We start from the raw sequence: 12,753 nt of genomic DNA, 5'->3' as shown, positions 1-12,753 counted from the left end.
TGAGACCCTGTCTCAAAAAAAAATTTTATATTTATATATAACCATCATAGTAAGAGTGAAGTGGTATCTAATTGTGATTTTGATTTGCATTTCTCTAATGGCTAATGACATTGAACATATTTTCAAGTGCTCATTGGGTATTTGTATATCTTCTTTGGAGAAAAAAATAGGCTCTTTAGCCTATTTTAATTTTAATTTTTTTTCTTTGAGATGGGGTTTCGCTCTGATACCCAGGCTGGGGTGCAGTAGTGTGACCTGGGCTCACTGCAACTTCTGCCTTTTGGGCTCAAGTGATCCTCCCACCTCAGCCTCCCGAGTAGCTGGGATCACAAGCACACACCATCATACCCAGGTAATTTTTGTGTATTTTTGGTAGAGATGGGGTTTCACCATGTTGGCCAGGCTGGTCTCAAACTTCTGATCTCAAATGATCCAACTGCCTCGGCCTCCCAAAGTGCTAGGATTACAGGTGTGAGCCACTGCACCTGGCCTAATTATATATTTAAATTTTACTTTACATACGTAAGATCACAGCCAAGGAGGTTAACTATAATTTCAAATTTTATTACCAGCCACTTGTGCTATTTTATCACATTTGAAAATATTCACTCTTACTATATTTACTTTAAACAGTGATCTATAAATTTGTTTAGACAATAATAATTAAGGACCTTTTCTTCTTCAGAATGATAAAACAATTAATGATGTATTGAAGATACTACTAAAGAAACTTTACTTTTGGATTATGGCCTCTGCATTGAAGATTGTAGGATTTTTTAAAATTAATTTTCAAATCTTTCCATGGCCTCTCTGTTCTAAGAAATATCATCTTTGTAATAATTTGTGTGAATACTTTACAAATCAAAAATTGATTCACAATACTGTACTACCATAATCACTAATTTTAACAGTCTCTTAAACATTTTCTATATTACTTTTCTTGATTATAAAATGTCAATAATATGGGCATGCTCTTAATATAACAGAATATTTAATTATATTATTTTTCCCATCAACCCACCAGTCATTTATTAATTACATTGGCCATTTCCATTGATTGGCAGGAGGCTCTTCCATGAACATCTCCTATCATTTCCACTGTATCATTTTTCTTGCCAGACTTAGTTCATTTTCAGCCTGAAGAATCACCTCTTTTATTTGAACACCTTGAAGTTGGTCTTCTAATTTTTTAACATCTGGTTCTGCTTTAACCATAGCCAATTTCTCATCTGCAATCTGTTCTGTATACTTTCTATATGCTGCTTTTTAAGGGGTTTGCTTAAGAACATCAAGGATCTTTGTGTACAATATTCTTAGCCTCTTACATTTTAGCAGACTGATTTTAGTTGCTTGTCTTGTGTGGACTCTTGCATACAGCCAATCCCATGAGGCCAGTGGTCTTCTTCAGCACACCTGCCATGACAGCGCCAATGAGCCAGTCGGATCTTCTTTAATTTCTTTGAACAATATTTTGTAATTTTTAGAGTATACATTTTTTCCAAGAATATAATTATATACATATTGTTTTATATGATTTCTTTGAAAAACAGGAGAAGAAATAAGAAATATGCACTTAAAACTGCCTTTTATAATTATATAATTACCTTTATCAGTGCTCTTTGTTCTATCATGTGGATTTGAATTTCCGTCTGTATTTGCTTGCTTTCAGCCTAGAGGATTTCTTTTAGTATTTCTTGTAAAGTGGGTCTGCTAGCAATGAATTCTCTTAGTTTTTGTTTATGTAGGTATGTCTTTATTTTGCCTTGGTTTTTGAAAATTAGTTTTTCTGTTTTTAATATTTTTGGTTGGCAGGCTTTTCTTTCAGCATTTTGAATATGTCAGCCTGCTGCCTTTTGGCTTCCACTGTTTCCGATAGGAAATCAGCTGCTAATCTTATTATCATTCCGTTGTATGTGATGAGTTATTTGTCTCTCACTGCTGTCAATGTTTTCTCTTTGTCTTTCAAGCACTTTTACTATTATATGTCTGGGGTGGATTTCTTTGAGTTTGTTGAGCTTCTTGGATGTGTAATGTTTTTCAACAAATTTGGGAAGTTTTCTATCATTATGTCTTCTAATACTTTTTCTGTTCATTTCTTTCTCTCCTCTCCTGGTAATCCTATCTCACTCATATGTTAGTACACTTAAGGGTGTTTCACATTTCCCTGAGGCTATGTTCATTTTTCTTTATCCCTTTTTCTTTCTGTTCTTCAGATTCTATAATCTCTATCGATCTATCTTCAAGTCTGATGATTCTTTTGCCAGTTCAAATCTACTGTTGAACACCTCTAAGTGAATTTTTCATTTTGGTTATTGTATATTTAATTTTGGAATTTCCATTCAAAATAGTTTCTTTTCATTAATATCTCTATTTGATGAGAAATTGTCATCATAGCTTCCTTTACTCCCCCACCCCTCACCAGAGGTAGAATTGCTGAATCATATGGTAATTTTGTTTTTAACTTATTTGAGAAACTACCATACTGTTTTCCATTTTATATTTCCACCAACAGTGCACAAGGGTTCCAATTGCTTCATAGTCTCACCAACACTTGTTATTTTCTGTTTTTTTTTAAATAGCAGCCATTCTAATGGGTGAGATGGACTATCTTATTGTAGTTTTGATTTGTATTACCTTAATGATTTAGTGGTAAACATTTGTTCATGTGCCTATTGTCCATTTGTATAGATTTTTGGAGAAATGTCTATTTAAGTTATTTGCCCTTTTATTAATAGCACTGTGGTTTTTTTGTTTTGGGTTTTAGGAGTTCTCTCTATATTATGGATGTTAATCCCTCATCAGATACATAATTTATAAATATTTTCTCCCATTCTGTGGGTTGCCTTCTTACTCTGTTGACATAGTCTTGTGATGCACAAAATTTTAATATTTTCATGAAGTCTAATTTGTTGATTGTTTTCTTTTTTTTGCCTCTGCCTTTGGAGTCATATCCAAGAAATTATTGCCAAATTCAAATTCATGAAGCTTTTGCCCTGTGATTTCTTCTAAAAGTTTGATAGTTTTTGGTAGGTCTTTGGTCCATTTTGAATTTTTGTTTTGGTATTTGGCACTACGTAAGAGTCTCTTTTGCATGTGGACATCTAATTTTCCCAGCACGATTTATTGAAAAAAACTGTCCCTTCCTAAATAGATAGTTTGCTCTTGACGAAAATCACTTGATATGAGGGTTTATTTCTGGGCTTTTCATTCTGTTCCATTGGTCTGTGTGTCTGTCTTTATGCCAGTACCATACTGTTTTGATTACTGTAGCTTTGTAGTAAGTTTTGAAATCAGGAAGTGTGAGTCCTTCAGCTTTGTTATTATTCAAAGTTGTTTTGACTACTCAAGGTCCCTTGAGATTCCATATGAATCTTAGGATGATGTTTCTATTTCTGCAAAAACATCATTGGGATTTTGATAGGGATTGCACCAAATATGTAGATCCTTTAATTCTTTAAGCATGAATTCCTTTAATTCTTTGAATATAGTTACAGTGGATGCTTGAAATCTTCATTGGCTAAATATGACTTGAGGCCTTTTGCAGGCAGTTTCTCTTGCCTGTGTTCCCCCTTCATGTATGCATACTTTCTTGTTTCTTTGCATGATTCATAATTTTTTGTTGAAACTGTATATTTTTGGTAATATATGGTAGCCACTCTAGATACCGATCTTCCACCCGTCTTTGTAGCTTGCTTTTGTTATTTTTTACTTCTTTATTCCTGACTTGGCTAGACTATTTAATTTAGTCTATTATTCCACAGCATGAAGCCTCTGTCTTTCCTCAGAGGCTGTATGTAGCCTTGGATATGTGCACATTCACACCCTGGGATAACAGTGGTTTTAGCAGAGCCATTTGACTGTTGCTTTTCCTGATCTATTTGTAAAAGTATCTACTTCTGCTGGTATCACAGCCAGTGTTAGGCTCCACAAATTGTCATCTGATTGCTTTATTGTTTTTGATCATGTAATGGGGAATACATTGTGCCACAGTCTGATCCAATTAAATTTGGGCAGGAGTATTTTTGAGGCCAGTCTTTGAGGTTTGTTTTGACCCCAGGAGGATTTTCCTTAGCTGTCTTTTTCCACGGTATTCTGCTGTTATTGGGTGAAGGGTTTTATAAATATCAATTAAGTTGGATGAAAGTATTGTCCAAGTCTCCTATATTCTTACTAATTTTCTGTCTACTTATTTTTCAACTACTGAGACAGGGATGTTGAAATCTTTGGCTGCAATTACAGATTTGTCTATTCCTCCTTTCAGTTCTATCAGGTCTTGCTTTATGTATTTTGAGGCTCTGTCATTAGATATATAAGCTTTTAGGACTGTTATGTTATCTTGATGAACTGACATCTTTGTCATTTTCAAATGACCCTTTTTATCCCTGTTAATGTTTTTGCTATAATATCTACTTTGTCTGCTATTAATATAGAATTGGAGCTTTAATTTTTTTTTTTTTTTTTTTGAGATGGAGCCTTGCTATGTCGCCAGGCTGGAGTGCAGTGGTGTGATCTCGGCTCACTGCAAGCTCTGCCTCCTGGGTTCACGCCATTCTCCCGCCTCAGCCTCCTGAGTAGCTGGGATTACAGGCACGTGCCACCAGGCCCAGCTAATTTTTGTATTTTTGGTAAAGACGGGGTTTCACCATGTTGGCCAGGATGGTCTCAATCTCCTGACCTCGTGATCTGCCTGCCTCGGCCTCCCAAAGTGCTGGGATTACAGGCGTGAGCCACTGTGCCTGGCCGGATCTTTAAAAATTTAATCAGACAATCTCTGCCCTTTAATTTAGATGCTTAGACCAATTGCATTAAAAATGACCAGGGACATAGTTGGATTTAAATATTTCATCTGGCTGTTTGTTTTCTATTGTTCCATCTGTTATTTGTTCCTCTTTTAATCTACCTTTAATTAATGTAATACCACCTCACCTATAGTATATAAATGTCGCAACAATGCCCTTTCACTTCCCCTCATCTGGGTTTTGAGCTATTGTTGTTATATATTGTAATTCCACATCTGTTAAAATTCTGTAATACCTTATTACTTTTGCTTCCAGTAGTCAACTATGCCATATATTCCTTCCTTTAAAAAAATTATTAGCTTCCTATTGGCCACATCCAAGCTATATTTTAAAAGCTTTAAAAATTAGAGTAAAAATATTTTATATTTATTCACATATTCACCATTCCTAGGGCTCTTTATTGCCTGGTATAGATAGGTATTTTCTTCTGATAACATTTTTCTTCCACCTGAAGGACTTCTTTTAACATTCTTATAGATCTGGACTGTTGGTAATAAAGTCTTTCAAATTTTGTATGTCTGAAAATATTTTTATTTAACTTCGGTATTGAGAGGTATTTTGCTTAGTATAGAATTCTGACAGTTTAATTTTCCTTTTACCATTTTGAAGATATTGCGCTACTGTCTTCTGGCTTGCATTGTTTCTGACAATGACTGCTGTCATTCTTGTTTGTTCCTCTGTATATAACGTGTCTTTTTCTATGATTGCTTTTAAGATGTTCTCTTTACCACTGATTAAAGCAATCGTATTATAATATGCCTTGGTGTAGCCGTCTTCATGTTCTTCTGCTTGGGCTTTGTTGAGATTCTTGGATCTATGATTTTGTAGCTGTCTTCTTGTTCTTCTGCTTGGGCTTTGTTGAGGTTTTTGGATCTATGATTTTGTAGGTTTTTTTAAGTGTAGAAAAATTTTGATCATTTTTTTTCTGTCCATTGCTTCTTTTCCTGAGATTCTAGTTGTACCTATATTAGGCTACTTGAAGTCCCAAAGCTCACTGATACTTTATTTATTTATATTTTTGTCTATTTTATTTTGGTTAATGTATATTGCTATGGTATCAAGTTTACTAATATTTTCTGCTGTAGGTTCTAGTCTGCTATTAATTCCATCTAATATATTTGAAATTTGTTTTAAATTTTGAAATAATTTTAGATTGGCAGAAGAGTTCTAAAGATAGGATGTAGATTTCCTGAATAACTTTCAACCAACTTCTCCTAATGTGAACATCTTATATAGCCATGAAATGTTCATCAAAACTCAGAAATTAGCAGTGACACAACTAAACATAATTGGCACTATTAATTAAACTACAGGCTTTATTCAAATTTTCCCAGTTTTCCCACAAATATCCTTTTTCTGTTCCTGGATCCAATCCAGGATATCATGTTGCATTCATCCATTTGATTTTTTTTAATCTCAAAAATTGTATTTTTTTATTTTTAAAAGTTTTATTTGGGTCTTTAAAAATCTTCTGTGTCTTTCTTTAATATGTGAGGCTTGCTTTTAACAATATACCATGTCTTGTGTATATATATGTAAATGTGTATATACACATATATACATATGTGTATACATATATACACATATGTATATGCACATATATACATATATGTATACATATATACACACACATATACACACACATATATACATATATACACACACACACACACACACACATATATATATACATAGAGAGAGAGAGAGAGATTGAGAGAGAGAGAATGGAGTTTCGCTCTTGGTGCCCAGGCTGGAGTGCAGTGGCGTGATCTCGACTCACTGCAACCTCCGGATCCCAGGTTCAAGCGATTCTCCTCAGCCTCCCAAGTAACTGGAACTACAGGCATGCACCACCGCACCCAGCTAATTTTTGTATTTTTAGTAGAGACGGGGTTTCACCATGCTGGTCAGGCTGGTCTCAAACTCCTGACCTCAGGTGATCCACCTGCCTCAGCCTCCCAAAGTGCTGGGATTACAGGTGTGGGTCACCGCGCCCGACCGTAGATATTTTTATATAATTGTTTCTTTGTAAGTTATATGTAATATTCTATTGTGTGAATATATGATAGCTTATTTGAGTATTTCCTGTTGTTAGACATTTAGGTTGTATCTCATGTTTTCTTTGGCCATGCAAACAATGCTGCAAATCATATCATTTTACATGACTCTTTGGCACATGTACAGATACTTCTCTAGGATAGATATTTTGACAGGAAGTTATTGGATTGAAGGTATGTTTATTTAAATTGTTGAAAGATGCCCTAAATTGCCCTCAAAAATGTTGTCTTAATTTAAGTCTCCACCAAGAATATAACAGTACCCATTTCTCCATATCCTGACTGATACTGGGTGTTATCAGTCTTTTATTTTTTATTTTTAAGTTAAAATTAAATTAAATTAAACTTTTAAAGAGATGGAATTTTGCTTTGTTGCCCAGGCTGTAGCGCAGTGGTGCAATCATAGCTCACTGTAACCTTGAACTCTTGGGCGCGAGTGATCCGCTTGTCTCAGCTTCCCGAGTAAGCAGGACTACAGGAGCATGCCAGCGCACCCTGATGATTATTTTAATTTTTTTTTAGAGACGGAGTCTTGTTATTTGCCTAGGCTGGTCTTGAATGCCTGATCTCAAGTGATCCTCTCCCCTCAGCCTCCCAAAGTTCAGGGATTACAGGCTTGAGCCACCTCACCTGGCCTCAGTCTTTTAAATTTTGTATTACAATGGGTGAAAAAGGATATCTTGCTGTTTTATTTTACATTTCCCTGATCACTAAAAATGTTAAGAATAATTCTATTTGTCATTTTTTGCCATTAAAATTTTTTTCTGTTGATTATCTCTTCATATTTTATGCTCATTTTTCTAATTTTGAAAATAATGATTTCTAGAAGTTCTTTATATAGTCTCTATAGTATTTCTTTGTGTATTATATATGTGGCAAACATTTTATGTCAGTTGCCTTTTTTATTTGTGTATGATATCTTTTGTTATATAGAAGTTTAATTATTTGGGGTAGCAAATTTCTTTTTCATTGTCTCTTGTGTAATATCCCCAAGGTTTTAAGTACATTCGCCTTTCTGTATTTTCTTCTAATGATTTAAAAGTTTTACTTTTCAATTTAACTTTTATTTTATCTGGAATTTACTTATTGAGTGAGTGGGGTAGGATAAGTAAACTTATTTACTTGCCACAATAAAATTTATTATGGAGGTCATTCTTTTCTCATTGATTTAAAAAATGCCACCTTTCTCATATACGAATTTCTCACAAATTTATTAGTCTCTTTCTGGACCCAGTGTTATGTTCTAAAGAAATTTTATTGTCTTTCTGTCCTCATGTCACACTGTTTTAATTACTATGGCTTTATAGTGATTTGTAGCTTTATGTTGATATCTGCTAGGCGAAATCCTCTCTTACCAGCCTTTTTCAATCATTTTTTGGCTATTCTTGCACATTTTCTTTTCCAGATAAATTTTGCAATCAGCTTGTCACATTTCACAAAAATTCTCCTGGGATTTTGCTTGTAATTTATTGGCTAATTTGGGATGGAATTGACATCCCTACAAAATCAAGTTTTCTCATCCAAGAACATTGTTTTTTGTCTTTCCATCAATTCGGGTCTTTACTTTGTCATAACCATATGGCTCCTCTCCTTTTAATATGTTAATAAAGTGATTTATATTAATGTGTTTTTTTTCCTAATGTTGAATTATCTTTGTCTTTCTGGGATAAACCCTTCTTCTTCCTTATGTTTTTTATTCTTGTCATGCATGGATGCTGGATTGATTTCAGGTGAGCTGATCTGCTCCAGCTCCTGGGCTCCCCCTGGTGGCCATCAGGCCCTTCTCTGTGACCTTTGGGGATGGGGTTTGGAATAGCTGTGAAATCCTGGACTCCAGGGCTCAGGCAGCAGGATCACAGATCTAGGAATCTGGTAGACATAAAATCTGCGTACCCGAGTTATGTAACCATCTGTTTTGCCTCCTTGGGTTCTGTTAGTTTCTCTTTGCTAGGAGACCCTGAGGAAAGAGACCATATCTGTGTTAAAAGAATCTACCCTCTCAGAATCCAACAGTCCATTCACTGACCTGTCCCTTTCTCTAAGCTTTATAATTACCTTTATGTCATTTTCAATGAAGGGAAACCCTCAAATATAGTTTCACTTTTACGAATCTGGATGGCTTTTCATATCAGTAAACTTATAAATCAGAAATTATGTCCCAAATTTGGTCCAGAAAGTAAAATCTTGCATCTCTGGTATTTTGACAGGGATTGCATTTAATATGTAAGTCGCTTTGGTAGTATGGTCATTTTCACAATATTCTTTCCATCCACGAGCATGAGTTTTTTTTCTATTTTTTGCGTGTCCTCTTCAATTTATTTCATCAATAGTTTAATAGTTTTCCTTGCAGAGATCTTTCATCTTCTTGGCTAAATTTATTCCTAGGTATTTTAGAAAATAAATTCTTAACAGTACTGAAAAGCAAGAAAAAGTGCTATCAGCCAACAAGAAATGTTCAGGAATTCCTGAAAAATGGTAAGCAGATGAGGTTGAGTTGTTGGAAGAAACCACAGCCAAACAAAGTAAGGAAGGGATTACTGCAATAAGGGGAGTGGTTCTGGAGGCGTTCTTAGTTCAGAGGCAACAGTTACAAGGAAAAGAAGGAGGGACCTGAGGCAACCATCTCGATGACTGGTTAGGGGCTCTAATTGGCAGCAAGTGGGCAGGTTGAAGCAGTGAGCATCAGAGATATTGGCCCTTAAGCGGAGTCAGTCATTGCCAATGCTTGAACTTGAAACTCAGAGAAATCTCTGAAGGAATGAGGAGCACAGACAATATCCTCCCATTATAATTTCTGGAGATAGTCAATGAAAACCACATCCACAGACAGGCCAATATGGAATCTTAAATAAAAAGATAAGCCTGACAATAAGAATAAGCACACGCTGAAGGAAAACTAACATCATAAAAGTGAGAAACCAAACCCAACAAAGAGAAACTAACATTGAAGAAAACCATGAATAAAGTAAATGAGACTTTGAAAGAAGTGTGATTTATACCATTGGAAGGACAAGAAAGGATTTTTCATCCATGGAACAATAACAAGTTTATATGAAAACAAAAACCAATTAGAGATTCTGTTGATTGTTGAAATAAAGACACAAACAAAAAACCTCAGTGAATTAGTTCCTCTAATGATAATATGCCCCTCAAATGTGTTCATTTATATATGTATATATTCATATATATATATATATATATATATGACAAATGTGTTCATTTGAGGAGCAGATTATCAAGCCAGAAGGTCAAGTTGAAGAATACTCCCAAATGTGATATAAAAGGGCAAATATATGGAAAGAAATATTAGATAATGTGAAAGATATATTCATCATTTCCAATCCAGATAATAGAAATTCCAGGTGGATAGAATGGAAAGAATAGAGCCTGGCCCTTGAGTTCTTTATTGTGGGAGATTTGTCTATCACTGCAGCAATATTGTACTGTCTTGATTACAAGAGCTTTAGAATAATTCTTGTTATCTGGTAAAGCAAGTATGCCTGCTTTGGTATTCTCTTTACATGAACGCTTTGATGATTTCATACAAATTTTAAAATTAGCTTGACAAATTCTAAAAAAACTTTTCAGAAATTTGATTGGAATTTCTTTGAATCTATAAAGCAATTTTGAGATAGCTTATATCTTTATTATATTGAGTCTTCCAGTCTATAAACATGGTATATTGCTCCATTTACTTTCATTTTCTTTAAATGTATATCATTAAATTAAAAAAATTTTCTCATTAAAGGTTCTACACATTTGTTATTTTTGGAAGTGCTGTTTTATATATTTTAATGTTATTGTAAATGGGATCAGTTTTAGAAATAACATTTTCAGTGTTTATTGTTGTTATATTGGAATGCAATTAATTTTTGTTATTTTTGTTTACTGATTTTAAGGCCTGGAATATTGCTCCACTATCACATTAATTGTAGTAATTTATCTATAGTTTATTTTGGATATTCTTGTAGACAAACATCATCTGCAAATAATGAGAGTTTTGTTTCTTCTTTTTCAATCCTTATTCCTTTTTATATATTTTATTATGCCTCTGTGCTGGCTAAGATCTTTGAGAATAATGTTGAAAAGAAGTAGTAAAAGCAGCCATCTTTGTCTTGCTTTTATTTTTTTTTTTGTGACGGAGTCTCTGTCACCCAGGCTGGAGTGCAATGGTGTGATCTCGGCTCAATGCAACCTCTGCCTCCCGTGTTCAAGTGATTCTTCTGCCTCAGCCTCCTGAGTAGCTGGGACTGCAGGCACGTGCCATCATACATGGCTAATTTTTGTATTTTTAGTAGAGCCGGGTTTCACCATGTTGGCCAGGGTGGTCTCAAACTCTTGACCTCAGGTGATCCACCTGCCTCAGCCTCCCAAAGTGCTGGGATTACAGGTTTGTCTTGCTCTTGATCTTTAATGCTTTCAAGTATCTTTTATTTATTTATTTATTTATTTATTTGACACAGGGTCTTGCTCTTTCACCCAGGCTGGAGTACAGTGGCATGATCATGGTTCATTGTAGCTTTGATTTCCCGGGCTCAAGTGATCCTCCTGTCTCAGCTTCCTGAGTAGCAGCAGGGACTACAGATACACACTATCAAGCCCCAATAATTTAAAAAAAAAAATGTTTTTGGTAGAGACAGGGTCTCATCATGTTGTTCAGGCTGGTCTTGAACTCCTGGGCTCAAGGGATTCTTCCATCTTAGCCTCCCAAAATGCTGGGATTACAGGCATGAGCCAGCATGCCCAGCTGCAAATATCAATATTAAGAATGATGTTTGATTTTAGATATTCTTTATTGGATTAAGAAAGTTTCTTTCTATTCCTAATTTGCTAAGCATTTTTTACAAATGTAATTTAATTGTTAAGTTAAAATTTATTTTTAATAGTCTGTTCATTTTTGCGGCACAATATTCAAAAGGCAGAAAAGGATATGTAGACAAACTCTCCCTTCCACTCATGTCACCTCATAACCTAGTTCTCTGCTCTGGACACTGTAACGAGGGTCATCTCACACACACACACACACACACACACACACACAGACACACACACTCCCCCTTTATTTTTCACCCAAATGAAGACATAATATATTACTGTTCTTCATTTGGTTTTTTTTCTCTAAGAGTTTTAAAATCAAAAATGAATGTTAAATTTTGTCCAATAGTCTTCACATCTATTGGGATGATAATATAATCTTTCTTCTTTATTGTTTTAATATGATGAATTATGTCAATTGATTTTCTAATGGTAAATCACCCTTGTATTACCGGAAGAAATCTGGCTTTGTCATGATTTATAAGGTTTTCCATACATGCCTGGATTTAATTTGTTAATATGTTTTCAGGATTTACATATATATTCATAAAGGATGTTGTGTCATAATTTTCCTTTTCTATAGGGTCTGGTCAGGTTTTGGTTTCAAGGTTATGCTAGCTTATAATATTTTTCTATACTGGGATAGTTTGTGCAAGTTGGACCTATTTGCAACTAGTCTTCACCTTGTGGGAGGATTTTAACTACTGACAATTTTTTAAATGGTTATAAGTTTTCTATCATATCACAAATCAGTTTAGGCAAATTACGTATTTTTAGGACTTTTTCTACTTCATCTAGGTTTTCAAGTTAATTTGTTATATTTTCTTTTTTTTTTTTTGGGAACAGCTTTATTAGATATACCATACAATTCAGCCATTTTAAGTGTACAATTCAGGGCTGGTCGCAGTGGGTCACACCTGTAATTCCAGCACTTTGGAAGGCTGAGGTGGGCAGATCACCTGAGATCAGGAGTTCGAGACCAGCCTGGCCAACATGGTGAAACCCTGTCTCTATGAAAAACACAAAAATTAGCCAGGCATGGTGGTCTGTAATCCCAGCTCAGGAGGCTGAGGGGGGAAAAT

The 12,753-nt window shown here is 34.8% G+C and overlaps 1 pseudogene; it reads right to left on the bottom strand.

The window, feature by feature from the left end:
* Positions 1–1,035: 1,035 nt before the first annotated feature.
* On the bottom strand, positions 1,036–12,146 carry LOC129135996 (NADH dehydrogenase [ubiquinone] 1 alpha subcomplex subunit 5-like; annotated as a pseudogene).
* Positions 12,147–12,753: the final 607 nt, after the last annotated feature.

The sequence above is a fragment of the Pan troglodytes genome, chromosome 11, assembly GCF_028858775.2.
Source record: "Pan troglodytes isolate AG18354 chromosome 11, NHGRI_mPanTro3-v2.0_pri, whole genome shotgun sequence".
Lineage (NCBI taxonomy): Eukaryota > Metazoa > Chordata > Mammalia > Primates > Hominidae > Pan > Pan troglodytes.
This window is presented reverse-complemented; position numbering and strand designations above follow the sequence as displayed.